The sequence below is a fragment of the Saccopteryx leptura genome, chromosome 6 (genome assembly GCF_036850995.1).
Source record: "Saccopteryx leptura isolate mSacLep1 chromosome 6, mSacLep1_pri_phased_curated, whole genome shotgun sequence".
Taxonomy (NCBI): Eukaryota; Metazoa; Chordata; class Mammalia; order Chiroptera; family Emballonuridae; genus Saccopteryx; species Saccopteryx leptura.
Window position 1 is genome coordinate 123,064,216 of NC_089508.1, and position 17,855 is coordinate 123,082,070.

A 17,855-nucleotide genomic window follows, 5' to 3' on the forward strand; every position below is an offset into this window, starting at 1 on the left:
GAGTTCCATTACCTCTCTGCTTTCCCTTTTTCAATGACCACATGTATGGGCGCCAATTGTCGCGGTCCAGCCACAACAAGTCTGTTACGGGGTCCTCGAAAGGGAAAAGGTATGGAATTAAATAAATGAGAGAATTAAAGATATATACATAAAGATGGGTTTGGGAGGACCACACGGCAAACAGTCTCTACTGCTCCTAAGCCAATGCAATGGCGGCCCCAGAAGCGCATCCCTCTTTATTCAGAGAAAAAACGTGGTCCATTAGCAATTCAATTGTTTCCAAGACAACTCAAAGACAACCCTCACCATACCATTTAGATCTAACTTTATACCAATAAGAAACTAGCTTCCAGCCTCTTCCAGAGAACATGGGTGGGATAAGCAAAAATCAGGTATAGCTCTTTGTTAACTGGGCAGGTGAGATGGGTAGTTAGGCCCAGCACCTGTCCCCTGAATATAAAAACACCCTGTTTATATTTCAGTCCCCAACAGCCTTCCCCATTCCCTGAGCTGCTGGGATCAGCTCTGGTCACCTGTGATCCTGAACTGGAATCAGAGGGCTTGAAAAGAATTCTCTTATCTATTTCTATTTATCTTTCCTAAATGTGAGTATAGCTCACATTCATTCTGATTTTTCACATTGGAAGTGCTTGGATCTTTATTCAGAAGGTTGGTGATGTTTTTGTGACCGGAAATATGCCATTGGAACATAATTCTCATTGCTATCTATGAGCCTGTGGTCAGATTGGTTTTGTCATATGCTGTTTCTCTTAAAGTAGCATTTTCAAGAACCCATTGATAACATTGGTGAGGAGTTACTGTATGTTAGTTCATGAATCACAACCACTGACGAGGTAGATGCAACCTCATTTTACAGATGAGGACACTAAGGCCAAGAGAAGCCAAAGCTTTGCCTCAGGACACACAGCCAGTCTCACCTGAGGTGTCTCCAAAGAAGCAGGTGCTCAGTATCTCTGAGGACTGACTGTTCCAACCACAGGTTGCATATGTGGAAAAAGAGGTGGCCAAGGTGGCACCTCCCCTTGAGATTCTAGGGCCCACTGAAGTGAGGGTCAAGAGTGCTCACTTTTTTCTCCCCTGGAGGCCCTGTTTTGCCACCAATGAGGTGCACCCTGCTACCCTGCCAGGGAGCTGGTTTCATATTTATGAACATCACCAACCTTCTGAATAAAGATCCAAGCAGCCAGGCATGAGTGATTTGCTGAGTGTAAGGAGGAAGAGGAGGAGAAGAAGGAGAAATAATTGAATAAGGTATTTATAAAACAAGTTAATGCCACTGCCCACAGGCTACTTATAGGTCCCCACCTCTCTCCACCCCATCCCATGCTGCCTCCCGCCTGGGGCTTTCCCTCCCCCGGCCATCCGTCTGGGGGACAGTGGTGCTTGGCTCTGCACCACTCAGCAGTTGAGGCTGACGTATAAATGACAAATAATATTATTAAAAGGAGAGAATTAAGGTGTCTGGAAGAGGCCTGTAATGGGGTGGCCTATGCAGGGGACTGGACCCCCAAACCAACAAACAAAACCCTCTACAGGTTCTGAGAGCCTCTTACAAGAATGCAGAGAGGCCCACTGGTGGGTGGCTGGGTTTTCCATTGGGCCAACTGCCTGCCGCAAACCCTCAGGGCGCCAGGGGCAAATTCTTACGCATTTGGGGGCTCATCTCCTCTTCTGCAACCTGCAGGGCCCCAGCAGAACTCTCTGTGGTCTAGGGCTCTGTGTCAGCCACCCCCAATGACAGCAGGCAAAGAGACAGGTCAGGGCATGATGCCATTCGCAAGCAAATTCCTCTTTTGTGGCTGCAAAGACAAGCTAAGTCAGTGCTCCTGCACCTGCCCAAAAGCTGCCTGCTGGGTGAGCCCTGGTTAGGGCTCACTTGGGTTCTGGAACCAAAGGTTATTAGCTCATAATCACCGTGTTCATGGCTGGCTGGGAGGTGCACAACACGTCTGTCCCCAGCAAGGGGAATGCAGCCAGGTTCTCTGGCTGCAGTTTTAAAAAGGTTCACCAGCCTCTCCCTGAATAAAGGTGGACTGCAAAGCCAGGAATTATAAAGGGTAGTAGGAGGCAGTAACCATTGGCTTGCCAGACCCACCTCCCCTCCACAACAGCAATAAGCCAGCATTATTCAAGTTCGTCCCTGGAATGGTGGGTGGAGCCCTGTGCAGGCCAGAATAGTCTGGTCTTCTTGTCCTGAGAACAGAGGGCAGGTATGGCTAAGCTAGAACCCCTATGAATCAATTGCACCCAGCCAATTTATGTGTCTCTGAGCTTCAGGTGCCTCGTTGGTAGGAAGGGGAGGAAAACGGTGCTCCCTTCGCAGGGCTTGGTACGAACCATACCTAAGATTTCTTCCAGAAAGAACGTGGAGTGCAGTCTTAAGGTGTGAGCTCCGGCTTCCCCTGATGACTAACTTACTGAGAAGCCGGGGGTCATTTCCATGCCTCTGAGCTTTCTTTCATTTGTCTCAACTGTAAAATGGGGGCACTGGTCCCTATCTTGTGAGCTTGCTGACAGTGCAACATAGCAGACACACTGTGTAGAAGATGCCTGGATGCAAGCCCAGCACGTAGTAGGTATGTGCTGCAGTACCAGGCCTGCTGGGACCTGCCTGTGGTGGGAGTCACAGGCCCCAGAGAGGAGGAGATCCAGATGCTAAGGATCCAGCTTCCCACAGGGAGAGGGGCTGCACTTCTGTGTGTTTGGGGAGGGAAGAACTGGGTCCATTGGCTAAACATTGCAACCAGAAGGATTCTAACCCAAAGGGGAGAGGAACCCACATGCCTGATGGGCAGAGAGCATCAGTGAGTGTGAGTGCCCGGAGCCAAGACTGGTGGGGATGTCCTGGGAGCAGGGGCAAGGGGGGGCTCCAGGAACAAAACAGCAAGGAGCCGCTAGGTGATTTGTAAGGTTCGTTCTGGGATATATGGTCATGAACTGGGAGAGAGCTCCCTCCTGGGAACCCAGTCTGGTGGGTATGCAGTAGGGGCCCAATTGCCTTTACCTGGGAAATTGGGGGAGGGGGCAGGGAGCAAGTTGGCTTGGCTGTGATTCAGAGGCCAAGTGGACCTGCAGGAGCACCCTTCATCCTGACCCTCAGACTCAGACACCGGAAAGGAAGCCAGAGTGCAGGCTGAGACTGGGCGGGGGGGTGTGTGGGGGGGTAGATGCTGGCATTTCTCACTCTCCCATCCTTACCCCTGCTGTGCTCCCTGTGGATGAAGCGGTGAGTACTCTAGATCCTTTGCAGGAGCAGCTCAGAGGCAGGTGGTAAGTGCGCGCAGGGCAGAAGCCAGGAAGCAGCACCTCCCTGGCTAGCTCTGGGTCAGGACTGTGCCCAGCCTTCTGGATTCACACAGTGTTTTGGTTAGCACCCCAGCCCAGCCTCTGAGGAAGGGACTACATGTCTTCATTCCCATTGTACAGATGAGGAAACCGAGGCTCAGGGAGAAGCAGGGGACCAAAGGGCACCGCTGGAGTTGAATCCAGACCCTCACTCCTCTCCAAGCACACTCTTTCCATGCTCTCACGCCATCTGCGAATGCGCGTCTCCTCCCCACTCCAACCCTCTGACCCCAACTGTCATTTCCAACTTCTCTTTCCCCTCTTAACTTTCCCAAAATAAATATCATTATTAATACTTGCCTAATTAACACATTGGCTGAATGACAGAAAACATGCAAACAGGTTTTGCCAAGGAAACTGTCTGATTAAAACTGCAGCCTGTCTAATTAGATCGAGCTTTCTTCATTAGTTTCCCCATTTCAGATGAGTCTTCTCCCTCCTCCAGCTCCTTCCCTTTGCGCTCACCATCCTGGGGAACCCGTGCCCAGGGAGGCCTTCTCCCCTCATGGTCCTGCTGCCAAGTCTGCACTGCTGGCACCCTCTCTCCCTCTGAGGCAGCTGATGGCAGAGCTGACCTGTGTGAGCATGAAGCTGAGCAGAAGACACTGCTCTGAGGGTCAGGTGCTGCCCATGTGCAGGCCGTGGAGTTCAGGGGGCTAAGACCTCCTCCGGGGTGGACAGTCAATTGGTCAGCAGTGCCTGAGTTCTGGTTTGAGACCAGGGGCCCTAGGGATTTTAAAAGTCTATTTAAAAAAATAACTCTTGGTTAACAAACAAAGCAAAACCAGACAAAGCCCCTAGGTTCCTTCAATCAGATTCCACAGGCAGCAAAATGCACTTTTAAAAACATCAATAAGAATAACGCTCAATAGCATTGGTTGACTACCTACCACATGTCTCACACTTGCAAATGGTTTCACAATTTATCTCCATATTAACCCTGTGAATAAAAAGTTATCACCACTTTACAGAAGAGAAAACCGAGGCTCAGAGGAGGCCGCAAGGAGCAGAGACTGGACTCAAACCCAGCATGGTGCTGTCCCCCACTTTGGTTCCTCCCTCCCGGGGCCCCCTGTTTGGTGTCTGGGGAAGCCCACTACCCTTCTCTTCTTTTCTCTTCCTTCCTCTGTCCCAATGGCAGTTCTTTGGAGCCAGGGCAGTTCAACCTGTCCTGTACTGGGGTCTGTCTGGGCCTCAGGACTGGCCCAGGACGCAAGGGCCAAGATGGGAAGGGACCATGGGGCAATGTGACAAGTGAAGTCCATCACAAAGAGGGCTGGGCTGTTTGGTCTGGGAGGAGGAGGTGGCTGTTGGAGGGGGATGAAGACATCATGTTTTCAACCGTGCTAGGAGGTTGTACGTCCACGTGCCTACTTTTTACAGAAGGCTGTTTTCATCTCCATAGTGTATAGGTGAAGAAACTGAGGCTCAGTAATGCAGTCAGGGTCACATAGCTAGGAAGTGGCTACAGGATCTCCCATGGACATGGAGCAGACAGGTACTGGGGGCACTGTGGCTTGGGCACAGAGGGCAGGGGTTAGGGCTGGGCCTCAGCTTAGGTGCAGAAGAGAGGTTTGCACCCCTGTGGATAGACGGCTCCAGGAAGGCGTGAGCTCCTTGTCCTTGGAAGCTGCTCACAGGGGGTGGACCAGAGTGGCTCTAGGGCTAGGAGCCTGTGTCTGAAGGCTACTTTCCTCTGACAGGTATTTATCGAGCACTCATTGTGTGCTGGGTGTTGTCAGGGGCTGGGCTCCTCCGGTGAACCTCCCCACGGAGGTGGTTGGCTAAGTCAACTCCTTTGGGTGGGCCTTTCCTCCCTTGTCTTGTGAGTGTCCAGCTGCCCAATTGCTCTGCACCATCCCTTCAGGCTCTTCACACAGGCCCTGGGGACCCAGGACTCCTGTTGGTGCCTGCCATAGCCTGCCCACCTGCACCTCAATTCTTACACTGGGGGCAGAAGACGGGACGTGCAGGGGGGAGGAGCTGCTCCTCCCTGCCTCCTCCTTCCCACACCCATCTGCCCTCAAATGACGACCCAAATAAATTAATTCCTTGGGAGACCCTGGGAAGCCCCTTCCTGGACATGTCCAGTGAGAGAGCAGGTGGCCCCGTGGCCTGGTGGCCCGGTAGAGGAGCATGTGGACTCAGGTGGTTAGTTAGTACAGAAGCCTGACAGGTGACCCAGGTACTTGTGCAGTGTCCCTGAGATGGAAGGTTTGAGCCCTGTGTCTGGGGCATGAAGGGAAACCCAGCCCTGCCTTCGAGGAGCCTGTGGTCTAGATGGGAAACAGCTCAGTGCCACCTCTGCTTCTGCCCTCCTGAGGAAAGGACTTGGGTTTGAGTCCCAGCTCCACCACTTGTTTTCTCAGTGACCTTGGGTGTGTTAGTTTAACCTCTCTGAACCTCTGTTTCTTCATCGGCAAAATGTAGAAACAAAAATATTATACTTTGCAAGATGGTTGAGAAGATTAAATAACTTCATGGGAACAAAGCACTCTGTGTCATCCTGGCACATAAGACAATTCCAGTGCTCTTCCAGTAGGTGAGTGACAGTTTGAAGACACGTTTGAGCTCCGCGCAGCATCTTTGTCACGGCCGGTGAGAGGGTATCAGTTGAGCTGTGATGACTGAAGTCCCTTCCCGGAATCCCAACTGCCTGCCAGCTCTTCCATGTTCTGGTTCTCCCACTAATGGGCCTTCAGATGCTCCAAGATGAGTCACACTCATCCTGTGGGCCTGACAACACTTGATGGCTTACCTAAGCCTCTGTGTGCTCTTCCGACAAATGGGCGCAGGCCCAGCACTCCCCCAGGTGGTTGGAGGCCTGTTGGCCAATCTTACCAGGATGCAGAAGACCCAGAGGGAGTGTGATCAGAGGCTGAAGACACGCCTCATTAGACAGTTCCAAGCCCTGGCCCTGTCACCATGGCAGCCAGCTCTCCGCAAACCAGGTGGTTTTTATTACTGAACTTGGAAAACTTTGCCATGGCGCCAACAATGAATTTTTATCCTGTTGTTAATAGCGTGTCTCTTATTAGCATGTATCTTTTCCCCTTCTTAATAACCTTTGCATTTCCAAGCTGCATTTATAATTAAGTCATTAATCCCTTACTGGAATTTCTTGTTTTTCTGAAGCTGCAACCTGAAGCCCCCGTCTGCCTGGCGTGAATGGAAGGGCAAATGCTCCACCAAATTGCTCTGGGAATGTCATTCTAATTATTGGATTCTGACCCAGCAGCATGTTGATAAGCTCTGGGTGGAAAGCCGCCCTATCTCAGAGGAGCTCACAGCCTGCCCAAGGCCTCTTCTCTCCCCCTGTGGCATCCCTGCCAAGCAATTAGCCTCTGAGCTGCCTGAGAGCTGGCAGCAGGGGGAGCAGGTCCCTGTACGGGCTGCAGAGGGGAAGGCCAGGGCCAGGGTGCCCTCTGATTGTGTTCCCACAGAGGCAGGCTGACTCCGTATCTGGTTCCCTTCTCCCCTCCCCTTCAGTGCCAGCACTGGGTTCCAGCCTACTGGATGGGGAGCAAGGGTGGGGGTTCGACATGTGGATCCTGCACTTCTGTGACGGGCTGACTTGAGTCTCCTGAAATTCATATGTTGAAGTCCTATCCCCCAGAACCTCAGAATGGAACCGTAGTTGAAGATAGGGTTGGTCTTAAAAGATGTCGTTATGGCCTGACCTGTGGTGGCGCAGTGGATAAAGCGTCAACCTGGAAACGCTGAGGTTGCCGGTTCAAAACCCTGGGCTTGCCTGGTCAAGGCACATATGGGAGTTGATGCTTCCTGCTTCTCCCCCCTTCTCTCTCTCACTCTCTCTCCCCTCGCTATAATGAAAAAAAAAAAAAAAGATGTCATTAATTTAAAATAGGTTTATTAGGATGGGTCCTAATCCAAGGTGACTGGTGCCTTTATGAGAGGAGATGGGGACACACACACACACACACACATACACACACACACGATGAAGATATGGGGAGAAGAAGACCACCGATGGCCTACAAGCAAGGAAAGAGATCTTAAAAGAAACCAACCCTGCCAACACCTTGATCTCGGACCTGCAGCCTCCAGGACTGTGAGACTACGTATTTCTGTTGGTTAAACCCTGATCTGTGGCACTTCATTGCAGCAGCCTTAACATTCTAACAGTGGCCTGCCACATGGGATGCATTCTGATGGGCCTTCAAGTGCTCGGAGGGTTCCTGAGAGAGAAAGCCAGGCCTCCTGGCTCCTGGCTCTAGGCTGTGTTCAAGTAAAAGATTTCTCTTGTACAATTTTCACTAGCTCCTGGCCTCCAGGGTTGGCTCCTAGAAGCAGGAACTTGGCCAGGGCATTACCCAAGACCTTGAAAGTGAGTCTCGGCCAGTACCCCACAGGCAGAGCCAGGACCCCTGTGCTAGCTTCCCCAGGGCACCATCAGGGGCCAAAACAGAGTCACAGTCAAGAGCTGGACATTGGTATAGGCACAGGTCATGGCTAGAAAGGGCCTGCCTGCCTTCATGGTCTATGGTCTGCAGTGCCCTGGCATTAGGCACAGGTGGCCTGGCCGGGCTGGCTTGAAGGTCAAGAGGACTGGCAGATGCCTAGAGACTTGTTCCTATCCCTCTGTTATCACCTCCTCTCTGTACAAACCCTAAAATGATCCCCTTAATTTCTTCTCTGAGACCCTGCAGCGACAGCACTGCATTCAGCATGATTTACCAGGTGCTGTGCAGTCTGGCTCCTACTTACCCTCCAGGCTCATTTCATGTACTTTCCCTCCTGTTATTCTAACCTTCTCACTGTCCCTATCATAATGTGTCTTTTCATAGCTCATTCATCTGTCTGTCATCCGTCCAGTCATATAGCTAATAAATATTTGCTCAGTGTGCATCTTGTGCTAAGCTCTGCAGATAATGCTGCGCCAACATTTGCTGCTCTTCCCCTAATATGCTAACTGTCTAGCAGGGAGCCTGGATGTCCAACCCATTGAATGACTTGCATTGAGACCATAAATTGAGAAGCACTGTGAAGGGAAGAATCAGGCAGGGATGGGTATATAGAACTGTGGGGACTGGTCAGGCTGGCATTGAGATGAACTGTGGGAAGACAGGGTATGTGAGCTGAGGCCTGGAGCATGAGTAGGAGGAGTTAACCAGGAGGATGAAGAGGAAGAGCGCATGCAAAGTCCCTGAGGTGGCAGGGCATTAGAAGAAAGCTGAAGTGACAGGACCAACAGCATAGAGGAAGTGAACAGAGCTGAGGTTGGAGAGAGAGGCAGCAGCGAGGAGCTGAGCTGGGTGCTTCTGGAAGGTCCTGTGTGGGCCAGTATGCCTTCTTCTCCCTTGGTCAGTATCTTGTTTGAGCTAGGACCTAAGTATCTGAGGAATGCTTAAGGCTGTTACTGGTCATCTTTTATATGTAGATGGGAGTTATTTCCAATCAGTCAGGAGCCTACTGCCAGCTTCCCAGGGGCATTAGGGGCCAACACAGAGTTAAGAGCATGCAACCAGACCCCTTAGGGACTATCTCTAAAAGGTGTTGTTAAGGTCATCCGTGGACTCTGGGCTCCAGAATCCATTTTTCCTCTTCCCTGTCAGTGTTTTGAGAGGCTTTCCTCCAATTTTCTGGGTATGGCTCACTTAGATTTCTGCAGGGCAACCTCACCCAATAGTCACTTTGTTTCTCTAGCTCGGCCCCACCTGTTAGATCATACACACATACATGTGCACACACACAACACACACATCTTGAAGTCACATGGACATGCCTGGAGTGTACTCACAGAGCAGGCCAGCCCAATACCACAAAGCATTTGTCATATTCTAGTGCTGCCCTTGGTGACACCCATGTTTGAGACCTCCTCAGGTGACAGTGCTGAAGGGATGCTGCAGCCAGGCCAACAACGTGCCTGTGTTCCATTCTGCAGGACATCGGTCACCTGGGCACCTTGTGAAACAGCACCTACTGTCCCCTGTGGCTCCCTCTCTTTTGGGGGCTTGATCCATGGAGCTGAGCCAGGGAACCATGCACTAAAGGCAGACAATGATGCTTTCCCAGTACCCTGCCCCTCTGGGCCTGCCCCAGACCTGGATGCAAGACGACACTTGCAAAGCTGACCCTGGGAGCCCACCTCATAAGGTCACCAAGCATGCTTAGAAATATCTGGATCCTCACACAGACATGACTCAGGCTCTGGATTATAATCAGTGTGCATTCCATTTGGAGTGCTTTTTTTCACTCTGCATCATTAGCAGGTCTACGGTATCACAGTCTACATAAGCGTACTTTCTGACAGCTCCCCCAATAGTCCCTTAAGTGAACGGCTCACTTTACATAAGGAATCCCCTATTGTGGGACAGTTAGCTTTTTTCCAGATCATTGCTGTTATAATTGATATGCATGGAGCATAAAGATATATTTGATGGTGAGTATGTATTTTCAGAACAAAAATGACGAGGTTAGGAAGTATGAAAGACTTTGATCCATGGAGTTCAATTGCCATCAACTGGCCTGTAGCAACTCACGTGTCCACCAACATTTCATGTGGGTAGGCACCAGATCGTTTATGATAATTGCTGTAGGGAGGGTCTGCTTGTCTGATTACCTCTCCTTAATAACATCAGTAATAATTCTTGAAGCTCGGGGTTTTGTTTTTTTGGGATTTTGTTTTTGTTTTTATTTTTTGGTGACATTGATAAATCAGGGTACATATGTTCAGAGAAAACATCTCCAGGTTATTTTGACATTTGATTATGCTGCATTCCCATCACCCAAAGTCCAATTGTCTTCCATCACCTTCTAACTGGTTTTCTTTGTGCCCCTCCCCTCCCCTAACCCCGTAACCCCCACATTCTTGTTCATGTCTCTGAGCCTCATTTTATGTCCCATTGATGTATGGAATCATATAGTTCTTAGTTTTTTCTGATTTACTTATTTTTCTCAGTTTAATGTTATCAAGGTCTATTCATGTTGTTGTAAGTGATCTGATGTCATCATTTCTTATGGCTGGTAGTATTCCATAGTATATATGTACCAAAGCTTTTTAATCCACTCGTCCACTGACGGACACTTGAGCTGTTTCCAGATCTTCGCTACTGTGAACAATGCTGCCATAAACATGGGGGTGCATTTCTTCTTTTCAAACAGTGCTATGGTGTTCTTGGAGTATATTCCTAAAAGTAGGATAGCTGGGTCAAAAGACAGTTCGATTTTTAATGTTTTGAGGAATCTCCATACTGTTTTCCACAGAGGCTGCACCAGTCTGCATTCCCACCAGCAGTGCAGGAGGGTTCCCTTTTCTCCACATCATCACCAGCACTTATTCTGTGTTGTTTTGTTGATGAGTGCCATTCTGACTGGTGTGAGATGATATCTCATTGTGGTTTTGATTTGCATTTCTCTAATGATTAGTGATGTTGAGCATTTTTTCATATGCCTATTGGCCATCTGTATGTCCTCTTTGAAGAAGTGTCTATTCATTTCTTTTGCCCATTTTTGATTGGATTGTTTGTCTTCCTGGTGTTGAGATTTACAAGTTTTTTATAAATTTTGGTTATTAACCCCTTATCGGACATATTGTTGAATATGTTCTCTCATTGTGTAGTTTGTCTTTTTATTGTTCTTATTGTCTTTAGCTGTGCAGAAGCTTTTTAGTTTGATAAAGTCCCATTTGTTTATCCTGTCTTTTATTTCACTTGCCCTTGGAGATAAATCGGCAAATATATTGCTGCAATAGATGTCGGAGAGCTTACTGCCTATGTTTTCTTCTAAGATGCTTATGGTTTCACGGCTTACATTTAAGTCTTTTATCCATTTTGAGTTTATTTTTGTGAATGATGTAAGTTGGTGGTCTAGTTTCATTTTTTTTCAGGTAGATGTCCAATTTTCCCAACACCATTTGTTAAAGAGGCTGTCTTTACTCCATTGTATGCTCTTACCTCCTTTGTTAAATATCAGTTGTCCATAAAGGTGTGGGTTTATTTCTGGGTTCTCTGTTCTGTTCCATTGATCTATATGCCTGGTCTTATGCCAGTACCAGGCTGTTTTGAGTACAATGGCCTTACAGTATAGCTTGATATCAGGAAGTGTGATACCTCCCACTTTATTCTTCTTTTTCAAGATTGCTGAGGCTATTTGTGTTCTTTTTTGGTTCCATATAAATTTTTGGAATATTTTTTTCTATATCTTTGAAGTATGTCATTGGTATTTTAATTGGTATTGCATTGAATTTATAAATTGCTTTGGGTAATATAGACATTTTAATGATGTTTATTCTTCCTAACTATGAGCATGGTATATGCTTCCACTTGTTTGTATCTTCCTTGATTTATTTTATCAATGTTTTATAATTTTATGAGTACAAGACTTTAACCTCTTGATTAAATTTACTTCTAGGTACTTTATTTTTTTGGTTGCAATAGTGAAGGGGATTGTTTCCTTAATTTCTCTTTCTGACAGTTCATTGTTGGTGTATAAAAATGCCTCTGATTTCTGAGTATTAATTTTATATCCTGCCACCTTGCTGAATTCATTTATCAGGTCCAGTAGTTTTTTGACTGAGACTTTAGGGTTTTCTATATACAATATCATATCATCAGCAAATAATGATAGTTTTACTTCTTCTTTTCCAATTTGGATGACTTTTATTTCTTCTTCTTGTCTGATTGCGGTGGCTAAGACTTCCAGGACTATGTTGAATAAGAGTGGTGAAAGGGGGCACCCTGCCTTGTTCCTGATCTTAAGAGGATTGCTTTTAATTTTCACCCATTGAGTATGATGTTGGCTGTGGGTTTGTCATAGATGGCCTTTATCATGTTGAGGTATGTTCCTTGTATTCCCTCTTTGCTGAGAGTTTTGATCATGAATGGATGCTGGATTTTATCAAATGCTTTTTCTGCATCTATTGAAATTATCATGTGGTTTTTCTCCTTTTTTTTGTTTATGTGCTGAATCACATTGATTGATTTGCAAATATTGTACCAGCTTTGCCTCCCCAGAATAAATCCCACTTGATCATGATGTATGATTTTTTCATATATTGCTGGATCCGGTTTGCTAATATTTTGTTAAGGATTTTAGCATCTAAATTCATCAGGGATATTGGCCTATAATTTTCTTTCTTTGTGTTATCTTTGCCTGGTTTTGGAATCAGAATTATGCTCGCCTCATAATAGGAGCCTAGAAGTCTTCCTTCCTCTTGAATTTTTTGAAATAGCTTGAGAAGGATAGGAGTTAGTTCTTCTTTGAATATTTGGTAGAATTCACTTGTGAAGCCATCAGGCCCAGGGCTTTTGTTTGTTGGGAGTTTTTTGATAATTATTTCTATCTCATTTGTTGTAATCGGTCTATTTACATTTTCTGATTCTTCCAGATTAATTTTTGGAAGATTATATGTTTCAAGGAATTTGTCCATTTCATCTAGGTTGTCTAATTTTTTGGCATACAGTTCTTCATAGTATTTTCTTACAATATTTTGTATTTCTGTTGTGTTAGTTGTTATTTTTCCACTCTCATTTCTAATTTTATTTATTTGAGTCATCTCTCTTTTTTTCTTGGTGAATCTGGTTAAAAGTTCATTGATCTTGTTTACCTTTTGAAGCTTGGGATTTTATAAAGAGCAAAAGGAATTTGGCCAAGGACTGAATGTAGACCTGAGCATCAACTGTATCAAGTTTCCAATCAAATATTTAAGCATAAAGATCGGTCTGCAATAACAAATATAGCACTAGCAACTGTGCAGGATGTGTTAGCGACAAGCTCACCTCCCGGGTTGCATGAGCGAGGAGGAATCCCCTTACTCAGTTGGTGTAGCAAGACCCTGCCACTACTCTGGGTTGCCTCCCATGGTCTGGGGTGGGTGTCAGGCCTGCTTCCCAGGCCACCCTGGCCCTGTGCCTGTGCTCCACACTCCAGCAGGCACTCACTCCCTTCGTTGGAGCCAGCCTGACACTGGAAGAAGAACCCTCATTCTAAAATTGTGCAAAACCACTTTTCAGAGGAAACACCAAATGGCGAATGACGCTGGTTCTGCAGGAGGGCCCGGAGGCCCGGGAGGCCCTGGAATGGGAAGACGCGGCAGCTTCCGTGGAGGATTTGGCAGCGGCATCTGGGTCTAGGTCGCAGCTGGGGTCAAGTCCGCTGGCCTTGCAGAGGACCAGGAGTGGATCCCGGTCACCAAGCTGGGGTGCCTGGTCATGGACATGAAGATCAAGTCTCTGGAGGAGAGCTATCTCTTCTCCTTGCCTATGAAGGAGTCAGAGACTATTGACTTTTTCTTGGGGGCATCCCTTAAGGATGAAGTGTTGAAGATTATGCCCGTGCAAAAGCAGACATGTGCTGGCCAGAGGACCCGGTTCAAGGCATTTGTTGCCATTGGAGATTACAATGGACATGTTGGTCTGGGTGTTAAGTGCTCAAAAGAAGTAGCCACTGCAATCCGTGGGGCCATTATCCTAGCCAAGCTCTCTATTGTTCCTGTTCGCGAGGCTACGGGGGAACAAGATCACAAGCCCTGCACTGTCCCCTGCAAGGTGACAGGCCGCTGTGTCTCTGTGCTGGTGCGCCTCATCCCTGCCCCAGAGGCACTGGCATTGTCTCCACCCCTGTCCCCAAGAAATTGCTGATGATAGCTGGTATTGACAACTGCTATACCTCGGCTAGAGGCTGCACTGCTACCCTGGGCAACTTTGCCAAGTCCACCTTTGATGCCATCTCCAAGACCTACAGCTATCTCACCCCTGACCTCTGCAAAGAGACTGTGTTCAATAAGTCTCCCTATCAGGAATTCATTGACCATCTTGTAAAGACCCACACCTGAGTTTCTGTGCAGAGGACCTAAGCTCCTGCTGTGGCCACCACATAATTTTATATAAGGAAAATAAAGTGAATTATGCTTTTAAAAAAATTGCACAAAACTGACATGTCAAGGACAGGGTCTTCACCAGCTGTATCCTTAAAGCTTTGCCTGTTTTTGCTCTTGTTTGTTCTTCCTCAAACCTGCTGTGGAAGCTTCAAGGGAGACACTTTCAATGGTAGAGTTCAGCTGGTTCTCACCGGTTCAGAACCGACACCCAATTTTTTGTTGAGTTTGGCAAACTGGTCATTAAAATGACACTTGTAATCAGGGTTCTCTCTAAGGTGGGTGCCTGAGCAGCTGCCCAATGTGGAAATCACAAAGATACATTCCTTACTCTTTTTTGTTGTTGTTCCAGAGACAGACAGGGACAGACAGGAAAGGAGAGAGATGAGAAGCATCAATTCTTCAACCTTAGTTGTTCATTAATAGCTTTCTCATATGTACCTTAGTGGGGGGGGGGGGCTACAGCAGACCAAGTGACCCCTTGCTCAAACCAGCGACCTGGCGCTCAAGCTGGTGAGCCTTCCTCAAACCAGATGAGCCCGTGCTCATGCTGGCGACCTCAGGGTTTCGAACCTGGGTCCTCTGTGTCCCCACCCGACACTCTGTCCACTGCACCACCACCGGTCAGGCCCTTACTCCTTTTTAACGTTCATCTGCACAACAGAGTACTCTAAGCACCCGTAGTTATGTTTATTCTGTCCATAGGTGAAAAAATTGCAAGTAAGGATGCCAATCAAGAAGCATTATGGAAATATCTTAAATAACAGTTTTATTGTTTTTGTCAGGTATTATTTAGTATTTTTTATTAATATTTTAAAACTCTTATAACCTAGTTTTGTGTACCTCTTTTATTATTCTTATTTATATATTAAATGCATGAAATAATAAACTAGCTTGATGTATATGTTCTTTTATATTTAACACAGTTACTAGGGCAGAGAACCAGTTGTCAAATTATTTGAATCCTATCACTGGACACTCCAATTTGGCAATATGTCTCCAGCAAGCATCTGATATAGAGTGGTCATCTCCCTCTCTTTGCATTTTGGTGATAGACCTTTGCATTTGGTATTGGTAGACCTTTTCACCAGAAGAGAAATTTTACTTCATATACATCACTCCTGAATTTATATATACTTAGGCCATTTTCTAGTTGCGTAAATAAGCATACCCCACCTCACCCCCACCCCAGGGAGCAGCTGTGGTTGAAATTTCACCTGTGGCTTTGCATACGTATGAGGAGGAATGTTTAACTCTTTTGTGCTATACACCTTCTCCATCTATTACCTGAGGTGGAGTTCATGAGAAGATCTTTCTTAGGGGCCTTTTGTTCTTTTGAACAACAGGACAATTCTTATGATGAGTCATCTTTCACAACATAAAGCAAGGCTACAATGGGACAATGACAGGCTTCAAATACAGGTCTAAATCTCTCTATTTGGGGCCTTTTTTTTCTGTTTTAGCATCCTTGAAGGTGATGGGAAAGGTATGATTTCGTATTTGGCTAGTTGTATCTGAGACCACAGCTCTCTGTCAAAGGCCCAGGAAACAAGTGGGTAATTGACTGTAGTGACCACATCAGGCAGGAATCAGACTGCCTGGTCAAGTCCTGGCTCCTCTGTGTAGAGCTGTGTGTCTTTGGTAGAATCACTTAGCCATTCTTGGCTTCAGTTGTCGTGTGTAAAGCCGAGATAATAACAGTATTTACTTAATGACACCATAAGAAAGAAATGTGGTAATCCATGCAAAGTGCTTAATGCAGTACCTGGCACACAGTAGGGGCGTAATAAGAGCTTTCTGTTACTATAATTATAAGCATCTCATTTTCAAAATCCCAGTGTTCCAGCAATAATTACACACCATGTACGGTGTCTTACAACTCATGGATGACTTTCATTCTATTAACCCTTTGAATTCTCACAATAATGAAGGAGAAAAGTTCATCTTTCTGCTCTCAGTATATCATCCTCATCTCTGAAATGTGAGCAGTCCAAGCTCCCAGCCTTCCTACAGGACCGCAGCAAGGACCCCACAGGGAGGTCTACACTGCGGGTCACTGTAAGCGCCACAGCACTGTACAGATGGAAATTGCCTTTTGAGCCTGCACTTTTGCAAAGCTAAATCTTTCCTCTAACCACATAATAAGTTTCACAGACACAATGGGCAGCCTTGGCTTCATCCATGGTCTTGCACTTGAAAGCCACAGACAGACTGTAATGAGGAGGAGTGCTGTGTGGCAGACAGACTTGGATTTATCCCTCTGTGACTTTGGGCAAGTTACTTACTTCTCTGAGGTTCAGCTTCTTTAAAATCAGATGATTCCACTTATCACAGAGAATTGTAAAAATTCAATGAAATAAGTTAGGTAAAACAACCACTTATTCACCAAATGCTTATTGAGCTTCCATTCTGTGCTGGGCAGGACTAGATGGCAGGAACAGGGTGCTGAGCACAGATGAGGTCCCTGTCCTGTTGAAGTGGAGGAAACAGGCCAGAATCACATATAACCAGGGTGCATTCTGATGCCGGGAGCACATATTTTGACAAAATTAGACTCCAATCAGCTTCAACAAACAAGTTATTTAACATTTCATGAAACATCCGCAGACAGGACTCTCCCAGGGTTGGCTGAGTCCTGGCTCCCCTGTGCAGTCTAGGGTAACTCTGTCCTCCTGCCTGCCCTGCGCACTCAGCTACTGAAGCTTGTCTCTGGGCTGTGCCTTCATGGTCACAAGACGTGTGAAGTTCCCAGCGGGTTTTCTCACATCGCATTAGGAAAAGGCAAGGGAGGGCACAGAATTTCCTGGTATCTATTTTTGGTTTTCCTCTTGAGGTGAAATTCACATAACATAAAATTAACCATTTTAAAGTGTACAATTCATTGGTATTTTATACATTCACTACATATGTCCTAATTCAAGTTCCAGAACATTTTCTTCACTCTAAAAGAAAACCCTTGTGTCCGTTTTTTAAGAAATCTTCCCAGAAACTCAAAAAGACATACATTCAAGTCTCTATAATCCCAACTGAATCACATGATCATTTAAACCAATCATTGTCATGGAGAGTAGAATTATTATAATAGAAATTATATTCTACTATATTATAGTAGAATTATTATAATGAATATAATAATTATATGTGCAACTTCTGTAGCACATGTCTATGACCATGAGATTCCTGAACAAATGAATGAATTAATAAATGATGATTGGACATCATGATAGATGTCCAATGTGAGCTCCTTCTTCATATGAACAAATGTTGGGTGACGGAGCAGAGCATATTTTGGCCTTTACAATTTGTCAAAATGATAAAAGAAAAAAGAAAAACAAAACAGCCCCTACGAGGAACACCCAATGCACTGTCAGCGCCTGGCGAAGGCATCTTTGCAGTCCGAGAACAGCATGCGCGTGCAGTGTTCTGGAGACGGCAGGGGAACTGGCACCTGGAACTTGGTGCTTCACCAGATTCTCATGAATTCCCCAGTTATGCTGCTTTTCTGATTTTTTTCATTACCCCAAACTGACTGCTCTTCTATTCTTTTTTTTTTTAATGTTACTCAGAAACAGGAGGCCATATTACGCATTTTTGAGGCACCTGTTTGCAACCACACTGCCTTTTATAGAACCATTCTGAAGCTTGTTTTCAG

The 17,855-nt window shown here is 46.3% G+C and overlaps 1 pseudogene; it reads left to right on the forward strand.

Moving 5' to 3' along the window:
• Positions 1–13,352: 13,352 nt before the first annotated feature.
• Positions 13,353–14,206, forward strand: LOC136376518 (small ribosomal subunit protein uS5 pseudogene; annotated as a pseudogene).
• Positions 14,207–17,855: the final 3,649 nt, after the last annotated feature.